A 25,224-nucleotide genomic window follows, 5' to 3' on the forward strand; every position below is an offset into this window, starting at 1 on the left:
CTGGGCTGGTAGGGAAAGAGCCGGTGGGAGAAGCAAACCCAAGGATAGTGTGATGGAGAATAGATCTACAGACTCTAGAAAACTGTCCTGGGAACTAGCTGGAAGGCTCTAGGAGACCATAAATCCATGTGTCTACAGAATTAACCATCTGTATGTAGGTCCTCAGGCAAGCCACCAAGGGTCTCTGGATTTTAGTGAGAGATAAGAAGACTTGTCCTGCTAACTCATGGGGTGAAATACAACACAGCAGGTCTATAGAAAGTTAGGATCACTGCTCATGTCTCAGGCCTTGGCATGCACAGCTTCTCACACTCTGTACCCTCCTCCCTTGCTGGAGTTGGCCTGAAAACCCAGACTCGTGGAAACTCTCCTCCTCCATTATCTAAGAGGGCCCAGTCAGGTGCTGCTGGGATCCTGGTGCACAGAATACTGTGACTTTTCTGGGAGTGAGCTGGGGAACTGGTACCTATCAAACAGCTCCCAGCATCCCTTACAAATTTCTGAACCTGACACACAAAGCCATCTTCTGGGCCCCTATTCCAATATGTTGGTGTTATTACAAGATGAGAAACAGAAACAAACAGGGACCCAGAGGCTCCTCTGACAACAGAGGCTGAGGTTCAAGTGATGCATCTAGAAGCCAAGGAATGCCAAGAGTTGCTGGCAACACCAGAAGCTAAAAGAAAGATATGGAGCAGATTCTCTCCTACAACACCTTGGTTTTGGACACCTGGCCTCCAGAACCATGAGAGAATACATTTATATTGTTTTAAGCCACCCAGTTTGTGATGCTTTGTTAGACAACCACTGCATGTGATGCTCCTGGTTTCCTCTCTTCACACAAAACTGATGTGATGGGGCATGGACACAGGGTTAACTTCAGCCCTGTCAGCCTCCTGACCACCCACTGCAAAGTCACTACTCAGTGCAGAGTAATTTAGTGGGCTCTGTTGCTTCACTGGTGCCTGTAATGAAATGCCCAGCCACTCAGGGGGCATCCCATTGGGTTGAAAGTTCACTGGAATGATGAGGGTCAGAGCACAGAGAAGTAGGCCCCACAGGCTGGACACCCCTTTCAGGGAGAGCAAAGCTCCACTCTGAGCCAGCTCCATTCTTCTACCAACCAACCCACCAACCAGCTACGAGCCCTCAAACATCAGCCTTGTCTTCCAGGTGCTGCACATGCAGGGCATACAGAGACCTGGGAGATAAGAACTCCCCTCTCAGGGAGGTAGCAGTCTAAGTTGGTAGGAATAATACCCCCCCCCCCAAAAAAAAAAAATTAAACACCAAGAGAGCAACACAGATGGCCAATGCCACAGCTGGCTACATCTGGAGAAGGCAGCCAGTGAACTGATTACTGGGGAAGGGGTAGAATAGAGAGCTGGAGGATAGGTAGGGATCCAAGGCCAGGAGATAAGCTGTTCCAGCCAAAGGCATCTGACCGCCTGGCTAAAGCAGGGGTCCACAGGGGAGGGGTAGTGCAGAGGCTGGAAAAGCAGTGTGGGGCTTGATCAGGGAGGGCCTCACCTGTCAGTGAAAGGAAACTGGGCTGTGTACTGGTGAACTAATAATGCACAAGTGAACCTTGTGAAAGCACTTTTCAAGTAGAATTGAAACAGATTTTCAATTTCCAAGCAAGTATTACAAGATAGCCTTTCCTTTGAAAGTGTTTCTCAGCTTGAAAGCTCTGATGTCATGGGACTGAATGTTTGATCTGATAAGGGCTCACTAATACAGTATAAACATTCCAAAGCTGACAATATTTTGCTTTAAAAAATCTGACTCACAGAATGCTAGCCATTCATTCTAGGTCTAGCCATGACTCCACCTCCACCAGGGGCCTTCCTTGATTGTTCAGGTCAACGGCAAGCCACCTCTGTCTTCTATGAATTCTTTTCTTTAAACGTTTATTTTATTTTTATTTATTTTGAAAGAGATATATAGAGAGGAAGTGGGGGAGGGGCAGAGAGAGAGAGAGAGAGAGAGAGACAGAATCCCAAGTAGGCTCTGTGCTGTAAGCACAGAACCTGATACAGGGCTTGAACTTGCAAACTGTGAGATAGATCATGACCTGAGCTGAAGTCAAGAATCGGATGCTTAACTGACTGAGCCACCCAGGTGTCCCTAAATGTTTATTTATTTATTTTGAGAGAGAAAGAGAGAGGAGGGAGGGGCAGAGAGAGAATCTCAAGCAGGCTCTGTACTGTCAGAGCAGAGCCTGACTCAGGGCTTGATCTCATGAACTCTGAGATTATAATCTGAGCCAAAATGAAGAGTCAGATGCTTAACTAACTGAGCCACACAGGTGCCCCTCTCTTCTACGAATTCTTTCTCCTAATCAACTGTGCAGTGCTTCCCAGGCTCTTGTCAAGATTTCATGGATCAGTAATATAGCAAAACCAAAAAGATGTTAGGGACAGACTTGAGTTGCCAACTTTTCATTCTGCCAAGTAGAAATATTAAAAATAAAAACGACCATTTATTATCTCTTTTGTTTTATAAAAGGAAGGAGAAACAACCCCAGAATGAAGAGCAGTTAGCAGCCCCCTGTCCCCCACCATGGCTCATATTCACACGTTGCACTCTGCCTATTTTTCTCATCTAACTGTGGTCCAATAAATCTTCACTGCAGACTGGCACAGGCCAGCACACTGGCATCTGGGAAACATGTCCTTCCCATCCTTTACCTCATTGCATAATTTCCATGTTCTTCCTACTAAGGCATCCTTTACTTTGGCACTCAAGGCCCTCTTGGATTTGGTACCAGATGACCAATCTATGGAAGCTGGCAAAAATGGCCATGATATTTTGTAGCTCTTCCCATCAAGAATCAGTCTATCTGTCCACCTCTTGAATCTGTGCTGACTTTGTCACTTGCGTTGACCAATAGGAAGCTGCAGAAGTGACATTTAAGCCTTGGCTTCTGAGGTCTTGCAGCTTCTCTCACATGAACAAGCCCAAGATGGCCTGCTGGAGAATGAGAGATTATGCAGAAAGAGCACCCAGGCATCCCAGCCATCTAAGGCCATTATGAATAGGCTAGCTCTAGTGACATACCAGCTGACCACAGACACTTGAACAACCCTAGTGGACACCTGCAGGATCTGGAAGAACTGGCCAACCTGATCTAATATAAACCACTAACCTGCAGAATTGTGAGCTAAATAAATGGTGGCTGTTTAAGGTCATTAAGCATTGGAGTAGTTTGTTATGCAGCACAAGCTTGCTGACACATTACCATTTCACAACAATTTGCATGGCACTCTCTGCTGCTTCTAAATATAATTTGAGCTTTCCTGTTTCTAAGAATTTGCCTACATGCTTCCCCCCCCAGGCCTGAAATATCTGCTCCCTTTCTCCTCGGATTTTATCCATTATTAAAGACTCAGGTCAATTACCTCTTCTTTAAATGGCTCTCAGAACAGTGGCACTCACTGTCTGTGCCACTCCCTTGGCCCTTAATCACATACTCAACACCCTGTGGCATGTCTTGCACACTGTTATAAATTATTTCTAATAATGTTATCTTCACATGGGTTTGTTACATCTTGCCTTCTCCATTAGATTACCATCCTTCGTGGAAAAAGTGTTGTCTTACATTTAGACTCTGCTTTTTTAAAAATATGTTTATTTATTTTTGAGAGAGAGAGACAGAGACAGAGACAGAGACAGAGCACAAGTAGGGGAGGGACAGAGAGAGAGGGAGACACAAAATCTGAAACAGGCTCCAGGCTCTGAGCTGTCAGCACAGAGCCTGACATGGGGCTTAAACTCATGAGCCATGGGATTATGACCTGAGCCGAAGTCAGACACTTAACCGACTGAGCCACCCAGGCACCCCTAGACTCAGCTTTTAACTCAATATTTTGTATAGGACAGCTATAGTTATTGCTCATTGATTGATGAGACTTAGAAATTCAATGAGTATCTGCAAATAACTGTGCTGGGTCAATTCTCACCAAGGTACCTTCTACCCAGTTCTGAGCTGTTCCTGGATCCTCATGCTTTACCAGGGGTCTGAGCTCATTTTTCAGTCCCATCACAAATGCTTTCCTGTGCCCCTATACTAATACCATGGAAGTCAGAGAGGCACACCCAAACCAAAGCAAGTAAACCCCTCTTGCCAAATTATTACTTGGCCTCATGAGTCTCCTGGGACTTCCTAGAACCCTCTGGAAACTTCCCTTCTGATTCCTGTGACCTTTCATTTGTCCCAGGCATTGGGCATTGGATAATCTGAGCTTCCTGTGTCTTTCAGCCTTCACTAAGGTCTTTAAAGTGAACTACAAAGCTTTGCGTGGAGAAAAACAGATAAAAAGCTTAGCATTGCAAATGAGGAGAGCATTAAGCCCAGGCTGGAAATGAGGTAAGTGCATTCAAAAAAGCAAGAGCTAGGAAGACTGGCTGTAAAAGGCGAAACTGTGAAGGTAAAGGTCAAGGCTTCTTGCATTCCTAGTTTAGTCTTCTGGTTTGGTTTTCTCAAATGGCCCACAATGAAGTCAGCAACATGCTGTCCAACCCCCTGCCTTCACATCCTGCCTTGCTCTGAGCTCCTGCCTTGTGTTCTCATGCAGTTCCCTCAGCTGGGCCCCTTTCATTATTATAATTTTGATCATTTTATTTTCTAATGGCTTAGATAAAATATTTCATGTTACAAATTTATGAAAACTATGAGGTGAAAAAGGAAAACAAAAATGAGCAGTATCCCACTTCTTAAGGTAACTGTTGTCAACATTTGTGCAATTTCCTTAGTGTATATGCATTTCTGATTTCCAAAATTGTCATCATACTCTTCATATTGTTTAATAATCTTTCATTTTTGCTTAACCAAAAGTTTTAAACACCTTATACATCATTCAATTTTGTCTTCAATATCACTTTCAATATCCTTATAGCATTCTAGCAGCAGGGATAGGTATACTATAATTTAATTAGCCATTCTATGTAGAATGGTTTAATTTGGTGTTGTAGGCTTCTACTCTATCTGCAATGATTTGAGGCCTGTCCCTCTTTGGGGAAGTTGAGGGCCAGAGGCTTACTTCAGCCCATTGCTGTATGCCCTTCTTCCTCTGTGACTCTCCCCTGGATGCTTCTCTTCCCTCCCATGGAGCAGACTACCAAACTGAGTCTAGCAGGCCCTGCTTCCTCTGGGCCACAGGAGGTACTGTTGGTCAATGGGGGAGGTACAGATAGCTCCCAGCAGGTAACTCCATAGAGCTGCCTGAGAAGCTAGAGCTCATGCACCACTAAAAAGTGCAGCCATTAGGGAGAATCTAGTTAAGTCCCCGATTTTATAGATTAGGAAAATGAGGGTAAGATATAAGGAATGACTTGTTCAGAGTCTCATGACTAGTTAGAAGCAGCATATCTGGGACGAAAAGTCTTAGCCAAGGACTCCACATTCAGTGCTCTTTCTACCATATTATGCTCTCATCTCAGCTAATCTATGCCTAAAAACTCCCCATCATGGATCATACTGCTGGCAAGGGACCTGGCTTTTTCCTGATGGAGGACTCTCCTCACATTTGTGGCCCTCAGGCAGCCTCCATACCCATTGCCTCTGCCAGCTCAGACTCCCTGGAGAGACATCCCTCACCATCTTTTCCACCCTCCCCTCAGGAGGCATGTCCCAAACAGAACCTGACATTTGACAATGCAACCAGAAGTCAGAGATAGGCAGAGGGATCACAAAGTTCCTGAACTTCCTGACCCTGTGGCTGCCCCTTGGCTATGATATACTCTTTCCTTGGAATATTCAAAGTCCTTCTTTCCATCTTGCTCATTTTCCTTGCAGAAACAGCAGGAAGATCCTTTCCATTTAGAGATGTCCCTTTCTCCTTTTGTGGGTGAGGAGATGAGGCTGCTATGAAAAGTGGAGCCAGCCTTTCCAATCATGAGAACATACATTTCCCCTGGGAATGCTGCTTTGGCTTCCAGGTGGACTGGGGTCTTTGTCTCCACTCAAGACAATGCAGGAACTCACACCCACCTCCATGTGAGCACACTCCATTCCTGATGTTTCTACAGAGTGTCCCATTCCTCTCTATCTCCCTATCATTAAGACACCATTCAGTTGACATATTTTTATCCAAGATGCCAAACATCCAAGAAAGAACAAGTGAATCTGCCTCATGCTAGATGAAAGCTGCCCTGTCCTCATGAGCAGGCTTCTAGCTCCCCTTTGTTCTCCCTCTTCTCTGGCTCCTCACCCTCCTTTATTTCTCCTCTCCCCTCTGCCTCTCTAGCTTTTTTCTTTTTTCCTACCTATTCACTCTGTTCCCTTCTTTATCCCTCACAGATTTTCCCTTCTCCACCTGAGGGATAGGCAGATGTGCACATTCAGCATTCATTGAGTCACACAGGAGTTCAGCTAATGGAGGTATTTCTTGCAAAGTGCTCAAAATTTGTGCAGACCCACTGAAAATGGAAAAACACAGAGCCATGAGCATCAGCTTGTGATACTGACAATGCCATTAACAAAACACCAGAGCTTGCTAGGTATGGACTGAGAAAAAATGTCCTGACCAGTGTGGAACCACATAATGAGCATGAGTTATTAAAGAAACACTGACAGTTTAGGCAGCCTTGCCTGGGAGGGGAGTGAGACAGAGCAAGCATAGCCCACTCGCCTGGCTACTGTGAGCCCACAAGTGAAGCAATGGCCTAAATAGCAGTCCTCAGTCTGCTGCTCACATCCTTTGCTGGAATGATCTGTGACTGAGGAAGGTTGAGCTTTGACTTTCAAGCTAAAATTCTCTCTATGCTACATGGGTAAAATATCTTCTTAAACCTATCTTCATTTTTCTTATTATTAGGCTTGCTGTTTCTGACTTGTGGTTGTAAATCCTGAGGTAGGGAGTGGACAATGAATTCTGGGGTCATAAATAGCCCCTGGGTCATAGTACCTGAGAAGAGTCCTGGTTATGCTGTTTATCAGCTGGTTACCACTTCACTACTTATACTAGTACTACGACTAATGCTACCACCACCTCAAACCACCTACCACTTCCTTCCACTAATTTTATTATGTGTGTTCTAAATCCCAACCACTGTCCCAAGTATCTTGCACGAATGATTTCCTTTAATCCTCATGATATCATGATATGAGTATATTAGCCCTCCCCTATAGATGAGGATATCAAGACACTGAAAGATGAAGTCAACTCCACCAAACCATATAGACTGTAAGTGCTATGCTAAGCCCAGAGTGCTGTTCTTTAACCTTTCTTAGCTTTAATTTTTTCACTTATACAATGAGGATGATAAAAATAAAGGCTGCATCATGTGGTTATGGTGATATACATGAAAGTGTTCTGTAAACTGTAGAGTGCACTATGGAGATACTAGTTGGCATCAGTCTCAAAGTGTAGCTTTCCTTTGGGGGCAGAGAGAACCTTCTCCTAAAATGATCATAGGATCACATAATTTTATGGAAGGAAAATGCCATCTAGTATAATTTCCCACTCAAGACAAGATTAGATAGATTCATGAAATTGAAGGAGACCTTGCATGTAACCTGGTTCAACATTAAATAGAAGTGATCCACCCAAGATGGCACAGGGAATTGTGAGCAGAGTTGACTATAAACTCAGACCTGACCTTTGATCAATGCTCATTCCATTGCCCCTGGGAGTTCTGCCCCTCCCCTTATTTGCTCCTTTGGGAGATAGCTATCACCATGGCTTTACTTGCTGGGCCACAACATGGCCTCAGAATCCTTCTCAACACAGTTCTCCAGGCAACTACCATCAATCCATCATTGTTGACTTAAAGTTGACAGACAGCTCCACTCTCTCTGAATGATATACAGGGTGATCATATAATTTATCATTCAAACAAAGGCACTTTTGAGAGAGAAAGGGGGCACTATTAATAATTATGTGGTGACACAGGAGTAAACTGGGATCATCTTAATTATACCTCAGTGAGTCTCCCAAAGCATCCAAAATACTCCTAACTCCTTCTAGGGTAAAACTGCTAGGAAACTGGCTTGAAGGAAGGCCTGTTGGGGAGCATATTCCTACAGGATGGTGGGGGAGAAGAGGAAGGAAAGATTCTCTTTGGTAAAACGGGATGAAGGCCTACCTTTGGTTCTGTGTCTGCAGAAGCAACATCACCAACATGGGGTTATTTTCCATTCTCCCATTATTCTCCCTCTATTCCACTGGCCTGGAAAAGCTCATTACTTTCCCAGCTGAAAGTACCGGGTGTCTGTGAATGCTCCCCTCCTTCCTTCTTCTTTTTCTCCTCTTTATACTGAATAATCGTTTCTATGGTAGTTTAATTAGCCAATTATGAATGTGTTTGGGTATCTTACAAAGGAAGAATCACTTTGTTTACTTGTTGGTAATTAAATGGACTACATTTTATTTCTGTTTTGGGAGATTTATGGGCATTTTCTTTTTCTAGATGGTAAAACTGAAAAATTAAAGTCTAATTATTTATGGATTTCCCCAAGTAGAGAAACAGAGAATGGTATTTCATTCATCACCAAGTTCACCATGTCTTAGCATGGCCATAACAACGGGTAGAGCATTACAGTAATATTATAGTCCATTAAAGACTAGCAAGGAGAGAAGAAAGGAAGTTACCAATGTCAGTGGAGAGAGAAACCAGAGAGAATCCAACTGCTGGACTGCTCTGATTGGGTTCTGCTGATTTCTTCCTTCTTAAACCTTGAAAGTTTCTCTCCGATAACTCCATGTCCTATGGCAAACCCCCTTTTTCCCTCAAAAAAAATGCGACCAAGGGTTTAGTTAACAATATGAAGCTTCAAGTGTGGAAGATTGTAACCAGGTGTGGTATCTAATTTGCTATATAACATTGGCCAAGTAAGTCTTTTTTTTTTTTTTTATTCTTGGTTCTTACATGTTTCTCATTTATGAGGCAGTTTCCAAAAGTTATCATATTATTGGGTTATTTGAGCAGATTATGCTATAAAAATGGTTGTAAAGCCAGTTAACACAGAAAATGTTACAATTACAACATGCTTTATAAATATTTATAAGTTCCCTCTAAAGTATCACAGTAAGCTTTAAGTTTTCTGGCCCTTTGAGTTGAGAGTATGAGAAAAATAATCTGAGAATTTTATTTAAAGGCAAATAAAGTTGACTTCTTGGGACTTCTGTTATTCACCAGATCCAGTTAAACTTTTGGCTATTACACCATTTTAAATTCAATTCACAGAATCTGGCTGAAATATGAGTAGGTTTCCTCCAATTAGATAAGAGGAAGGACTAAGGTTTTAGTGCACCCATTAGCATGTACCTGGTGCCAGATTTGCACAAAGATCTTCCCATACAAAATGTGATTTAATCCTCATTATGACTGTAAGAAATGGGTATATTTTCTCCAGATAAAGAAACAGAACTCAGAACCTTAAGTGATTTGGGGAGCCAGGACTGGAGTCTGGCTCTGATTTCTACCTAAGCCCTGGCTCTGTCGGACACCCCAGGCAAAGGTTCATTATTGAACAAATTGTGTCTAACTCATGCTTCAATGTTTCAAAGTTCACAAGGATGTTCCAGAAACCTTGCTGAAAAATCATGTTTGCTCCTCATTTACAGGACACACTTAAAGGGACTTAGGTAATTTGGGTCCCAACAGAATGACTCTCCTTTCACCTTGGCCCAACCCACACCTGCTTCAGGACAGAGAACTGAATATGTTTCCAGAGAGAAGTTAGCCGAGAATGCAGCTCAATGACAAACAGCCTCTCCTTTGGCAGGACACCAGCTCTGTGTATTGAAGGTAGCCCCATCCACCCCAGTGACCCCTCCCACCACCTCAGCCATTTCAGCAGCGGGGAGACTGGCAGTGCCTCCGGAGTCCAATCTCTCCCAGGCATTAATAGTGGCAGCTAGGATGAAAGCAACCGGGTGGAGGGCAGAGAAGGAGGGGAGGGGGGAGGAGGGGGGTGTAATTAGTGGGAGTGGCTCCATGTCCCTTTTGGGCTCCATAACTCTCAATCCTCTAGCACTCACTCTCCTGCCGACCCCTCCCCTGAATATGGTCGCGCGCGCGCGCACGTACTGTTTTGCCTGACGCTGTCAACCATGTCTGGCTGAGCTATCCTGGCTACGGCCAAAATGTATCTGCAAGGAAAAGTCTGGCAGTGCCCCGAGCAAAGCTGAATATATTCTATATAGACCAGGCTAAAGCGTGTGGGAGACAGAGGTGGTGGCAGAGGCCTGGCCCCTGCTGTGACACACCTCTGAAGCCAGCTCCACCCCAGCACCAGCTGCCCTCTCTCCAATCTGCCTGAAGTGGGATTTCAGAGTCAAAATGTCTTAAGAGGAGTTGCAAGGTACACCTCTGAGAATTTTTTTCCCTTCCTTCATATCGCAACTACTATTAACTGAGGCCTCACTGTGTGCCCTGAAGAATGGGTTTATGCCCCTCTTTGGGGGACAATTCTCTGGCCGCCCAAATCAGGACACATGGACCATCAAGTCTGAGTTTACTTGTGTAGCCAGAGGAGTGACATCTGGACTGCACTGTAAGATTCTAGTCTGTCTGGGCCCCAGGTATGCCCTAACAAATCTAGTTGGATATGATAAACGATTCTTGGTAGATCTGGGATGATAGAAAGAGCACAGGATTGGGTAGAGAGGACTCGGTTTGGGGGAAGGCATTTTGCCTCTCTGGGCCTTAGTTTTCTCATGTGTAAAATGAATGCCTCTTCCCTTCACCTCCGCCTGCCTCTGTTAAAGCATGTATATAGGGTGTGCTATACATGTTTTTATGCATGTTTCCATAGGGGACCATAGCTCTCAAGAGACCATAAGGGCTCTGGGACCCCAGGAGGTGGTCTGAGGCCCCTCCCAGCACACTGGGGCTCAGCATGGCCAGCGTCAGGCTGCAGACACCCATGTCTGGAAGCTTTCTGGCCAAGTGCCCAGGGGTGTTACCAACTCTGTGCAGGCAAAGGTCAGTCTCGCTGATTGAGCTGCCTGCATGCTCTTCAAAGCTTCATTTATGTGCTGGAAGAGTGACCCTGGCTCCTGCTCCTGGCTTTAGGGCAGATAAATGGGACATCCCACTGGAGCCTTTTCTTCTCTCTCCCCCTTCCCATCCTCTGCCTCCCATTCTCTGATCCCACCTTCTCTACACTACTCTGGCCTAACTGGGCAGAAATGTGGGCAGATTTTGTTTTCATGGCTCTCCGCCTGCCTTCCTTCAGGCCCACACCTCTGTCAGGTTCTCTCTATTATTAAAATCTACTCCCACTCTGTAGCTGATGATAAGAATGAAGTCTTGCCATTTGCAGAAATGTGGATGGAACTGTAGGGTATTATGCTAAGTGAAATAAGTCAGTCAGAAAAAGACAGATATATGATTTCACTCATATGTGGAATTTCAGAAACTTAACAGAGGACCATAGGGGAAGGGAAGGAAAAATAAGTTACAAACAGAGAGGGAGGCAAACCATAAGAGACTCTTAAATATAGAGAACAAACTGAGGGTTGATGGGGGTGGGGGCTGGAGGGCAGGTCAAATGGGTGATGGGCATTGAGGAGGGCACTTGTTGGGATGAGCACTGGGTGTTGTATGTGAGCAATGAATCACCAGAATCTACTCCCGAAACCAAGACTACACTGTATGTATGTATATCCTGTATGTTAGCTAACTTGACAATACACTATCAAAAAAAACCAAAACCAAAAACAAAAACAAAAATAACCCTGCTCCCAGGAAGGATCAGTTTATTTACACCTTATTGTAAAACAAAGTCCTAGAGGTCCCCCTTCTTGGGGTGTCTGTGCCTTTCTGTGTTCAAATATATCTGTAATGTGGAAGACCTCGACCAAGGGCAAAGGAATGTCAGGCATCATGCTGTGGGGACGTGGAGCACTTCAGGACCTCACCAGGGGTCTGAAATAACAGGCCAGCCCCACTCCCTGAAAAAATAGCCTTGATGTTATTAGGATTCTATGTTGGGGTCCCAGGTAGGATCATGCACTCAGAAGGTTGTAGCAGGGACCCCAGATTCAGGAAAGGAACAGCCCCTTCAGTCCACATGTATGGAAATAATTACTTAAGTAACAATAATTTCCTCCACTATGTGTAAGCCCAATGAGGGCAAGGATTGCACCTGGTCTTGCTTACCCCCATAGTCCCACCTACAAGCACAGGGCCTGTGTGTGGTGGGCCTCAAGTTGGTGCTTGTTGAATACATGGCTAGAAGACAGTTTCCCTGGGAACACCTCCCTTGGCACTCTGGTGCCAGCCTCTGCCACCAGCTGGAGAGGTACAGGGGGAATTGGAGCACAGTGAAAAGTCTCCTGCCCAAAGAACCCTCCAGCCAGTCTCCTAATTTCTCCACATTCATATCATTCACTCCTCAAGGGCCTTTTCAAGGAGATGCGATTTTTAACTGAATTAGAATGTTCTAATGCTACCTGGGAGGGATGATACATTAGCACAGATTAGTGTCTCTGATTAACAGCATCATTACCTCTCCCTTCTCATCTGCCTAGACCCTCTTGCAGCCAAGTCACACACCACCAGGAGACAGAGGAGGACACAAATCAGGGTTCCTGGCTCCAAAAGCCTTAGTGGGGAAACCTGCCTCTTGGGAAATATTAAAAATAAAGTGATGGGCCCATCCCCAGAGATGAATTGGGACTGGGGAAGAGCCTGAGGCATGTGCATTTGCAAAGCAGCTCACAGGACTGCAAAGTGCCAGAGCTCAGACCCACCGACCAGCCACAGGTATGTGAAGCCCTGTTGCTTAGGGGCCTCAAAGTAAGGGTAAAGATTGCCGTGATTTGAAGCTGCTCACCTCAGGAAGCCCCTACACAGGACCAACCTATATAACACACATCACAGTGTTGAGCACATGGATGTCCAGCTTGTGGGAGGGTCTAGGTTCAGGAAAAGATCTCCACCAAAATGGCATGAGCTGAACCTGATTTCACCATCAGATCAATGTCACATCCTTGCCTGAGGCCGATGCTCAACATTTTACAGAAATGACCAGAGACCATATGAGGCAATTATATGCCTCATATGCATGCTTATGGCATGCTTATGCCATGTGTGTATGGAACAAGAGTTTTCAAAACAGGAAGATGCAGTCATGAATGTCAAAGGAGTGTCTTTCATGGGAAGCCCAGCGTGAAGGATGTGAAGAATGGATTTGGAACCAGGAGACCAGAGTTTGAATCTAGCCCCCCCCCACCCTTTTTTTAAAGTTTATTGATTTATTCTGGGGGTGGGTGGGTGGAGGGAGGGGCAGAGGGAATGGGAGAGAGAATTCTAAGCAGGCTCTGCACTGACAGCCCAATGTGGGACTTGATCTCATGAACTGTGAGATCGTGACCTGAGCTGAAACCAAGAGTTGACGTTTAACCAACTGAGCCACCCAGGTGCCCTGGCCCCTGTTTGTAATGGCTGTGTGAACTCTGGCCAGTTCCTTAGTCTCTCTGATCCTCAGGGTCCTGATTTGTGAAAGGTAATGCTGGTAACCCCCTTTTCAGGGGGTTATGATGAAGGTGTGAAGATGAATGAAATCATCTATGTGAGCCTTACTCTCAAGGTAGGTGCCAAGTTGAAATGACTGCCCGTCCCCCTCAGCTCCTGCTCCTGATGGACAAGCTCCCTGGTGGAGAGAGAGGAGTCCGACTGCCACCAGCCAGGCTCCTGCCTCGTCCATACTACTGGACACTGACCGCAAGCTGGTTAAGGGCCCAGTCTCAGGAGGGAGACATCTTGGTTCTGATCACTGCCACCTCCTAGGGGTTTGATCTGGGCCAAGTGTGCCTCAGTTTCCTCATCTGTAAAATGGAGATAATAGCAGCTACCCCTTAGGGCTGTTATGAAGATTCAATGTGTTAATATTTGCAAATATTACAAATTATCCTTCCCTCTCTCCCTTCCTTATCCCCTCCCTTTTTCTCCCTCCTTCCTTCCCACCTTTCTTCCCCTCCTTCCTTTCCAGTGGAGCTTCTCCAATGTGCCTGACACTGTTCTGGGCCCTGGGAACAGAGCACTGCATGAGAAAAGGTCCCTGATCTCATAGAACTTGTATTTTGGTGAGGAGAGGACACAGAATGAGTGACAAATAAGACATTTTTAATAGTGATAAGATGTTAAGAGGAAATCCATGGGGGCATGAGGGAAGGCCTCTGTGAGAAGGAGGTAATGAGCTAGGGCCTGAAAGGTAAGGAGGAGCAGGCTGTGTGTATGTGTGTGGTGGTGGGGTTCTACCTCCTTGGAACCCTGCACTCAAGCTAGCCTGAGACCTGGCCCCTCAGGAAGAGGGAAGGTAAGAGACAGAAGCAAGATGAGGAGCCACCTGCGGACAGCGAGATCACTACGAGTGAGCATCAGAGAAGGTGGCAGTTAACAGCCTGGGGTGTGGGGTGCAGAGAAAGGCGGTCAGGGAAACAGCCCTGACCAACATCTGGAGGAGAGGAATGTGGGCAAAGGGAGAAGCAGAGAAGAAGAAAAGCATTAGGAGCCAGTGGAAGTTGGAGGAGGAAACAACAGTGATGGAGAATCGCTAATTTCATCTGCTGTCCCACAGGAAAAGCTGACGTGCTCAGCTGTGACTGACCACGTGTGGCAAAGTGAGGGGACCTTGAGGGCAAGGGGCCAGGCCCGGCCCACTTATGGCCACCCTCCGATGACCTGAGGTTGATCAAATCAGAGACGCTTGGGTTCCACAGTCTTTTACAGGTTTTTGTTTCTTCTTGCAGTGATCTTGTTGTTCCTGCTGCTATTATTGGTTCTTATTTTCACTCTCTGTGGGCTTGCAGAAAATAGTGTAAAGCATCTCCACTTGGAAGAAAACTGAACATTTCATTTCCATGATAGCAATTCAGGACAGCAGCTTGCAGGACAGCAGGGGGACTGGCTGGGCCCCAGTCAGGGTCACAGCCAGAGTTGAATCCAGAAATGTGGGTAGAAGAGGTTGATGTGGCTCTTAGAGCATCAGCAGGAGTGTGGGTGAGGGTGCCCACCAGGGAAGAAAGAGGACAAGAGGTAAAAGACAAGTACAAATGGCCAGAGAAGAAAACTGACAAATAAGAAGGGAGGATAAAATGGCAGAATGACCAGGAAGAGAAAACACGTAAGAGCTAGAAAGAAAGCCACATCTGTCAGAGTCCGATTCCTACCCAGAACGGATGCCCAGGGTTAAGGTTCCTGCAGCCATGCTCACAATGCCCCAGGGGTGTCTGCCCAACGAAGGGTGTGTGTGTGCATGTGACAGGAGCCCACGGCGCACACAGGTGTCACATGGAATGTGCCCTGCAGGAAGAGCCTGCCGGGCATGTATCTGGCATGTCTTTGTCCCATGTTCCAGGAGCCCACAGATAACCTAACTGGATGTGGAAGGGCACTGTTTCAGCTCCTCTGGGAAGAGTGGGCCATTTGTAAATCCCCTGTGGAGGAAGAAAGCCCATGATCTCAGTACTTCGATCCAACTGGAGTCAGGATCCCCCGCAGACATCTGACTGCCTTCTGGCCACACAAGCAGCCTCTGCTCTAGGGTAAGTACTCTCCTCCATGTTGCTTCTTCCCACTGTGACTCTCTCTGAGCCTTGGGCTCACAATGCCAGAGCCTGTGGAAATGGACTCCATGTGCCTGCCCAGTATCCAACAGACTGCTTGTCCAGTCAGAGGCCCGGGCCTCAGGGGGTCCAAGTTTTGATAATTTCAACAAACATTTATTATAAGTTTATCATTCTCCAGGCACTATGCTGGGCACTGGAGATCCACAGATGAGGAAGCAGTGGCCCCTGGCTTGAGAAGCCTCAGAGCCAGGAGAAGGATCCAGACTAGGAAAGAGGCCATTTCAATACAAGCCATGAGTTGAGGACTAGTTATACCCAGGAAGCTTGGAGGTCCCCCTTCTCTCTAACACCATCAAAACACAAAGGGCATTTCAGCCTCATTCTAGACTCCAAGCCCTGTGTCCGACATTCACTGCACCACAGAACCCTGCTGGGTTTTGTTATCTCAGAAGAACTTTTGGCATCTCAATGGACACAGGCTTTCCTGTGAGACCAGTGGGCAGAAAGCCCTGATGTATATAAGGGCACGAGCTGAATGGGGTTCATATTCACACCTCCTCAGAGGTAAATCTGTAAGGCTCTTTGCCTACCTGCAGTCATCTGTACTCACACCACCCACTCAGCACAACCAGTCAGAATTCGGTCATCCACAAGAAGCAGTTATCTCCCCCATAGTTTCCATATGGCTTAACCCTTTGATCATCTCAGTAAAATTCCCATCCCCAACCACTGAATCCTGAAGGACCTGGAGGGTTGTGTTGTACAGGTGGTAGTCCTTTGAAAAGAAATGTTGAAAGGGGTGGAGCCGGTGAGGTGAGGAGAATGAAAAGAGAGCCAACAATGAGCGACTGCCTTGTGCAGACACCGTAAGGCAATGAGTCGTCATCACAGTGCGGTTGTTGTAATATCCATCTTACAGAGAAGGAAGTAGCAGCTCAGAGAAGTTAAGCAACTTGGCCAAGGTCCCACAGTAGATGATGGATCCAGGCTTTGAGCTGGGGCCTGGCTTCCTCTGAACCCCATGGTCTTTGCACACACCACGCGCATCTTCCTCACGTGAGGCAGTACACTGAGCAGGGGTGGGGCACACAGGGAGTGATTTCAACATGCACTAGATAGTCTCAGCTTTCGAGGCATTTATGATCTGGCAGTAGAGGAAATCCTATATTCAAATAATGATAGAACAAGGTTGAATGCGGGAGTGCTGAGGAAGGAAAAGGGCAGCTCACCTCCCGCTCAGGGGAGGGGAGGGTGCTTGGAGGGGCCGGCATGAAACTACGCTTTAAAGGACAGGCAGATGGCCAGAGGGCCCTTTAGGTGGAAAGAACATTGTGGGCAGTCACAGAGGTGGGAAAGGACAGGTTGGCTCCAAGATCTGAGTGGTTCATATGAAGTTTATAAAGGGGCAGTGGGACTTGAGAAAGGTGGTCAGACCGGGGCGGTGGGGGGGCAGATGTAGCCAGAAGCAGCCATAAAACCTCAAATAGCGGGGCACCTGGGTGGTTCAGTCCGTTAAGCGTCTGACTTCACCTCAGGTCATGATCTCACGGTTTGTGAGTTCAAGCCCCACATTGGGCTCTGTGCTGACTGTGCTGACAGCTCAGAGCCTAGAGCCTGCTTTGGATTCTCTGTCTCCTTTGCTCTCTGCCCCTCCCCCATTTATGCTCTGTCTCTCTCTGTCTCTCAAAAAAAATGTAAAAGAAAAATTAAAAAAAAACTCAAACAGCAGTTTTGCAGGGGCATAGGAAGTGGTTTTGAGTCAATGGGCTTTCAGATGGCCTATAGGAGCATTTTATCAGAGCCGTGTTGACACGTCTGGTCCAATAAATGAACATTTCCATCTCTGCCGACTTCATTTGGCAAGAGCAATGAATTCATATGGCAATTTAAGCAGCAAAGGGGAAGGGTTCAGGAGGGTTGGGGGAGGGTGGAAGGAGGGTGGGAGAATCATTCACAACGTGTCAGGTTGCTTTCATTTCTTCCTGTCCTTCATTTATTCACCAAAAAAGTGGGTCCCAGAGATGACTGATTTTATGAATGTCTCTTTCTCCCAGCCTCTTAGCTTATAAGTTTCACTTACAGTTTAGTTTGTTATCTCTGAGAAAAACTGAATGTTTTTCAAAGGCCTTCCTCAGTGGTGCCTCCTCTTATATACTCTACAATACTGTCACATCGAACAGGTATGTTGGTGTGCATTTAGCAGACTGGAAACACCTAGGTACAGACGCTGTCTTCCCCTTCAGCAGAGTCCCTCCTTCCAATGTCAACAGTCTGAAAATGCATTACATACATTTTATAGACATCTGTTAAACATTTACTTATTGACCTATTGATCAAGATATTTATTTATTCCCTGGTTCAAAAAAGTGGGATAATTTATTAGGCACTGAATGAAACTGAACTCAATTCATGGGAGACAGGACCAGAACCCAGATTTCCTTACGTGTAGCCCAGGGCTCTTTCTTCCAGGCCATGAAGCAGAATGCATGTGATCAGAGCCTCCTGGGCCTGAGTCAGTTTGCCACTTCTGTGCCCTTGGCTTTTACATCTCACTTTGCAGAGACCCTGGTTTAAGCAGCCAGGTCTGCTGGGCATTGCTCCTTGTTCCCAACACGTCAAAAGATTCAGAGGGCCTGAAAAGCCTTTGATGGAGTACCTCATCCTAAAACTTACTGCCTGACATGAGTTTCTCTGAGAGACCTTCTAACAGGCTACAGAGCCAAGTAGAAGAGCCCTCTCTGGAGTGTTGATTATCTAAGGGACTAGGTCACTGAGCACACATCATGTTCCCAGGTGCTTCTGTCCTAGCCCTTCTAGGGGCTGCACTTCCAAGGCATTTTCTCAGACTCTAGTGAGCAAGAACCAGGCCAGAAGAACCTTGTCACCACAGACTGGTCCCCTGGTGTCTACGGGGCACCACGGGCTGCTATAAGTGAGAAATGCCAGTTAAGCATGCAAGGGCAAATGCCAGTGGGTGTAGTGTATCTGTCTCCAGGATGCCAGGGTCTGATGGGACCCTTCTCTTTCTTCTGGTCTAGGCCCCCGAGACTGACCTGGTGGGATCCCCAGTATTCTCTAGACTGGGTTAGACTGGGGTGAGTGATAATGATGCTGGGAAGTTAATGGGCTGTGGAGGCTCTGGCTGGTCAAAATACTGTCCAGGCCCCAAGCTCACCTTGCCCATGAAGGCTGCCCAGCTGCTGAGCTGGCTATGTGGAGGCTGGTATTGGATTTGGATGGCCTTAAAAATATGGGCTCAGACCATATCCTGAGACAAAGACCCCAACCGATGGGGTGAGGGGTGGGGTGTCACTGCCCAGTTTCCTGCCCAGGACAGCACTGTAGTTCTGCAGCTGCTGACCAGAGAAGGTGGTGATTCTTTCCACTAGGAATCCTTACCATTCTCTCACCTTTCTTGGTATCTCTTCTAGTTATGCAACCTTGGGCAACATACTTAACCTCCCAGAGCCTCAGTTTCTGAACTCACAAAGTGAATAGTGGGAATAATCATCATAATAAGATAATGACAATGTTTACATTTCATGGTTGTATGAGGTTTAAGGGAGATGTGTGTTGAACCAATGTTCATCTGGGGTGTCCCTCCCAGTGTGAGTACACAGGGTGTTTTGTCTGTTAAGTCTGTTCTGATGGGTCAGTGAGCATGCCATTCTTATTGTGATATATATATATATATATATATATATATATATATATATATTACTCCTTGAATATATAAAAAACTGAGGCTAATAAGAGCTAATTGAATGGCAGGTAGTGTTACTCCAAGTGAGGAAAAAGACTTCCAGAAGGTTTGTAGCTTGCCTGAGGACCCTCAGAAGCTTAGCAACAGAGAGGCGATGAGAGCCCAGGTTCTCTGACTCCTGGCTCTTTCCTCTCTCCTCCCTTAGTCCACAATTTATGGAGAATTTGCAGAGGTCAGTCCAGGCTGTCTACTGTAGCAGGTGTTTGTTTGGGTTCATGGCTAACTGCTGAAGTCAACAAGGGTGGGGGTGTTTGGGACCTAATCATCCTTTGGGGCCTTGGTCAGAAACCAATTCTCAGACCTGCACACAAGATGTGTCAATGTCTACCTGAAGGCTAAACTGAGCTCTTAAGTGTCTACTAATTTTCTCATATTGGGACTGCCTTCCCAGCAGGGGTTGAGGATGTCCTGGTAGGAGGTACTCTGGGAGTTAAGCAGTAGGGCTGGGGGCCGTGGTGAGGGAGAGAAGGGCAGGTTCTCTTATTCATGAAGCTGCTGCTCCTGTGGACCTCTGTGGGTCACAGTGGCAGATGCTCTGGGCCCCAGAAGGGCATTTCCTATCCCCAAATGAAAGCCCTGAGGAAGAGCTGGGAGGGAGAGATGATCCAAGTTCAGAGGCCTTCACCTCTCATGGCCCCCATGCCTCTTACATGACTCCCCAGATGAAAGAAGGCAGATGTCTGCTGTTCCCTCAGGGAGACCGCTGCAGAAGGAAGGCTGGCTTTCTGTGTCTCCTCACTGGGACTGTATGTAAAGACACAAAAGAAGGGATTACAGGAGGGAGCCCTGGGGTGGGTGAGGCTGCATGCTTGGTTAATGCACTTGTCTCTTCTACTGCCAGGGCTCTGCAATTTTTTTTTCTCATTGCAGTGCATCTCCCCAAGCTCCAAATACCTCTGGGATCCCTGGTTTGAAATGTGAAGGGTGGCCTGGACACCTCATGGCTTGTTTCTGAAGCAGTTAGAAGGGCACAGCCAGCAGCTCCAGCAATCCCAGGGCCAGGCAGAGCTGGAAGGGAAGTAGGACAACGCTCCCCCGCTCTGTTTCTCAAGGGTTTTAACTGTTCTGAAGTCATTTCAGCCCTCAGAAGGATCAGGGCTTCTGTAGTAATTATCAGTAATTTCTATCCAGTGGAAAATAGAAGCACCACATTCTGGTGTGTCCCCATCTCCAGCCGCCGTTCTCTGGTTCTAAAAGGTCTTTCAGGTGCCTTGTCCCTAAAGGCCCCAGTGCTCCAACTACCTGCAAGTTGTGACTTCTTTGGAGTTTGCCTTTTCATAAAAATCTAGAGAAAGGTCTGCTTTCATTCTTACTTGCTAAGGGTTCTGGGTAGGGACTGGTACTAGAGGTGGGAATTCTGTTCTTTTTTTCTACCCTCCTAAGTGATGGTAGCTCCTGACATCTGAGTTTACAAGGTTGTGAAGAGGTGGGACCTACTAGGAAAGGACACCCACCTGGGGAGCTTTGCTGGGTGGGGGGGGGGCATCATGATGGTGGGATTTGTGCTGACCCAGACCCTTCCCAATAGGTAGAACAGGCCTCTCCAGAGAGTGACAGAACCTAGCAGTTATATGGAAGAGGCTGGGGCTCTTGTCCAGGAAAGGAGAGTTGGAAGAGAAAGGCCAGAGAAAAATCCATGTGTGGTAGCAGATAGCAAGGAGAAAAAAAGAGAAAAAAAGAGCAGGGGAGCCATCTACGTATAGCATTACCTCCTGAAAAATATATGCATGCTGAATGTACACACACACACGCACACATGCACACACACATGCACACACACAGGGTACAGATGCTTTTTATTCCAGGCATGTTTATTCTCATTTACTTTTTTTATTATTTTTATTTATTTTTATTTTTGGGAGAGAGAGCAAGAGAGAGAGCACATGCACATGTATAGGGGAAGGACAGAGGGAGAGGGAGAGAATCCCAAGCAGGCTCTAAGCTCAGCACAGAGCCTACATGGGGTTTGATCCCAGGACCCTGGGAACATGGCCTGAGTTGAAATCAAGAGTCAGATGTTCAACCAACTGAGCCACCTGGGCACCCCTATTCTCATTCACTTTAAATGTTTGATTTTGGTTTCCTTTACACAAAGTGATCCATGGAAATCATGGTCCATTAAAAATTAAAACTGTGTCATGAACCAAGTTCCTTGCAGGGATCCATTTCTTGAAAAACTCTTAAAGCAAGGTGTCTCCATGATCTGGAGTGGGGGGCTGGTTCTCTATGCCCTTTCATGCTTCAGACAATGTGAAGCCAGAGTTTCTTGTTTCTAAAAAATGGGTGGTGGTGAGGCTGCTAAAAAGGTGCCCTGCAAGGTAATGTAGATTCTGTAACCAACATGGGCACTGACCCTGGGCAAGCCATGCTGCTCTGGAGAAGTGAAACTGTCCCTCTGGCCAACTTTAATAGGAGCAGGATGCATAATCCCAACATGCAAGGCTGGCAGCTAAAAACAACCTGCAGTCTGTGAGAGGAAGAAGCTGCCAGCTCACTGAGGCCTGGTGGCTGACAGGTAAGGACGATTCATCCCCTCCCTGATAGAGGATTCTCCTCTGTTTGCATTCCTGTCTCCCTGAGCTATCCTGCTCATCCATCTCTCTGCTCTGTTGGTTCTGCTTTGTGCCCTTCCTTCCCCTCTGGCCTCATCTTCTTTCTTTCCTTATTTCTTCCTCTTGCCCCGACAGGAATTCTGGGCATCACACCTGAGTTGCTCCCTCCCCTGGTGGAAAGCAGGCCCTGGGTTAACTCTTCTTTCTTGTACTTGGTACAAGAGCCATGGAAGGCATAGAGAGCACAGGTGACTGACTTTGCTAAGGTGAGCACTTCAGCTTCAAGCATATTTTACTCCTGCAAAAGGGGGTTGTGGGGACACAGAAAGGAAGAGGCAAAAGGGAAAGAAGACCTTGTGATTAAGGCACCTAACTTCAGGAGAAAAAAATGGACAAAAATCACTTATAATTTGGGTATTGCTCCAAGCACAATTATCAATGAAAAGAAAAAATTATGGTGACAAACCCAAAATAGGAATCCAATGGAAGTTTTACACATACTATCAAGCTACTGCTGGTTCCTACCCATCAGCACATAATCATCAAGGTGATCAGGTGTGGGGTGACATCTTTCTTTCTAATCCCCTGGTCTGATAATGACGTTGACTTTATTAGAGATGAGTAGCCTAAATGTAAAGTCAGGTTCAAACAGGAAGAGTCCATAGGGGTGATCCAATTCTCCTTCCCTCATTTTAATGATGAGGAATCTGAGGTTCAGGGGAATGAAATGATAACTTGGTTAGTGACAATAATAGGACTAGAAACCAAATGTCCTAATTCAAAGCCCACTGCTTCTACTGCTGCACCAGGGCATTTCATCCAAGGACTATTTTAAATACTAGAAGTTATGATGAGAACAAAAGCACAAATCTACCATAAACATATATGATCACATACATTAATAAAAGTTTGAAAGGGACAGCAGGCATATGTTGAAGAAACTGATAATTAGGACAAGAAGAGAAATGTCTGCACAAGTAGAATTAATTAATTTTATGGTTGAGAATGTGCACTAGTCATATTTACCTGGAATTAGTATTGTTTAAACATAGGGCAGAACAGAGGAGATGGTGGGGAATGAAATGTTATGACAACATGCTACTTTTATAACTGTTGCTCTGGAAGTGTTTAGAAATATCAACATAAGATTTCAGAATTAAGAGCCCTTGTCTATAAAAATGAGAGATGTTTTTAGCTATAGTTTTATATATTAAATTGAAAGGAATGAGATTTCACTGGCTAGCAAAAGGAAGTGAAACATGGACAGAAATCTTTCCATAAAATAAAGTGGCTTTGAGACTTCTACTTATGAAAAGATGAAGCAGACATATTTTCCCCTATTTCTCCCCCCCAAAGTGCAACTAAAATCCATGGACATTACACATAAAACAAACATAAAAAGACTAAAAGGTGGAGAGAAGAAAGCAGACTGGTTAGGAATCGTGGGGCCTGAGGAACGACACAGTGGGTGAGGTCCTTGGGTTTCTGGGCAACCCAAAATGCTAATGGGTACAGAGAAACAATATCCAACTGAAGTCTCCTGTCTTTAGCTAAAGGCTCAGGAAAAGGAATCACCTAGTAAGAAAGAAATTTTTCCCCAAATTGTAGTAAAATATACATAACATAAAATTTGCCATTTTAGCTGTTTTAAGTGTACAGTTGTGTGGCATTGAGTACATTCACATTGTATGCAACCATCACCACCATCCTAAACTGACATTTTATACCCATTAAATAATAATACTTCTCAGTTAATCCCCCCACCCAGCCCCTGGTAACCACTATTCTATTTTCTATTTCTATGAATTTGACTACTCTAGGCACCCCTATAAGTTGAATCTTACAATATTTAGCCTCTTGTGTTTGGTTTATTTTACTTAGAATAATGCTTGCAGGAATCTTCAGTGGTGTAGTGTGTATTAGAAAGTCCTTCCTTTTTAAGGCTGAAGAATATTCCACTGTATATTTATATCACATTTTTTAATTCATTCACCTATTGTTAGACAACTGGATTGTATCTGTCGTTTGGATTTTGTGAACAATGCTGCTATGCACAAGTGCACAAATAGTTGGAGTCCCTGCTTCCACTTCTTTTGGGTATATATCCAGAAGTGGAATTGATATATCATATGGTAATTCTATGCTTAATATTTTGAGAAACCATCATATTGTTTTCTATAGTGGCTGTACCATTTTACATTCCCATTAGCAATGCTCAGGGGTTCCAACTTCTGCACATCCTTGCCAACACTTGTTATTTGCTGTTCTTTTGATAATTCCATTTTAATGAGTGTGAAGTGGCATCTCATTGTGTTTTTAATTTGCATTTCCCTATGACTAGTGATGTTGAGCATCTTTTAATGTGCTTATTAGCCATTTGTATCATCTTTGGAGAAATGTCTATTCAAATCCTTTGCCTGATTTTAAACTAAGAAAACTTTAGATAGTAATCATTCTACTCCAGTCAAACACCACAGGGAAAACTGTTGCTCCATCCCCACCTCCTTCAGCAAAGGCTGAATGAGGAGCCTTGACTTCCATCCTCACCTCCATCTTTGCCAGGCTATAATGAGGCACTCCAAATCCCCTGTTGGGATGGTGTCAGACTAGGCCAAGTGAGGAACCAGGACATTCTTTCCCTCTGGGTGGTAATGAGTCTCCCCAGTACACCCATGGTGTCAGTGGAGACCATGTGGGGAAACAACTTCCACTCTGACCTGGCAGTAATGAGGTACACCTCCCTCTCCCTGTTGAGATGTGTCAGTGGAGGCCTGCTGGAGAGTCATGTCTTTCACTGCTGTCCAGTGACAGTGTGGCCCACTATGGTGCCACGGTCAAGATGACATCAGCAAAGTTCTAGTGGGGAGCTTAAATTACCACCAGCAGTAATGAAAAGACCCTGCCCTACTGAGTGTCAGTGAAGGCCAAATGACGAACCTGGACTTCCACTCACACCTGGGAGTAATGAGGTGGTGTTCCTCTTTCTTGCTGGGTTCACGTCAAAGGAAGCCAGATATAATGGAAGACTTTAAAAAATACTCAGAGTGTCCAGTTTTCAATCAAAATAATTCATCACACTAAAACCCAGGAAAATATCAACTTGAATGAGAAAAGACAATCAACAGATACCAACACTGAAATGACCCAGATGTTGGAATTATCTCACAAAGATTTTAAAATAGCTACCATAAAAACACTTCAACAAGAACTTATAAATAAGCTTAAAACAATATAATAAAAAACAGGAAGTCTCAGGAAAAAAATAGAAAATCTCAGCAAAGAAATAAAAGATACAAAGAATGAAAATTTTAGAACTGAAAAATACAACAAAGGAAATTTAAAAACTCGGTGTATGGGCTCAATAGCAGAATGGAGACAATAAAGG

The 25,224-nt window shown here is 45.5% G+C and overlaps 1 protein-coding gene across 13 annotated transcripts in view; it reads right to left on the minus strand.

Moving 5' to 3' along the window:
* Positions 1–25,224, minus strand: part of CACNA1C (calcium voltage-gated channel subunit alpha1 C) — a 662,670-nt gene that overhangs the window by 275,654 nt on the left and 361,792 nt on the right. The gene's annotated exons all lie outside the window — the stretch shown is intronic.

The sequence above is a fragment of the Prionailurus viverrinus genome, chromosome B4 (assembly GCF_022837055.1).
Source record: "Prionailurus viverrinus isolate Anna chromosome B4, UM_Priviv_1.0, whole genome shotgun sequence".
Taxonomy (NCBI): Eukaryota; Metazoa; Chordata; class Mammalia; order Carnivora; family Felidae; genus Prionailurus; species Prionailurus viverrinus.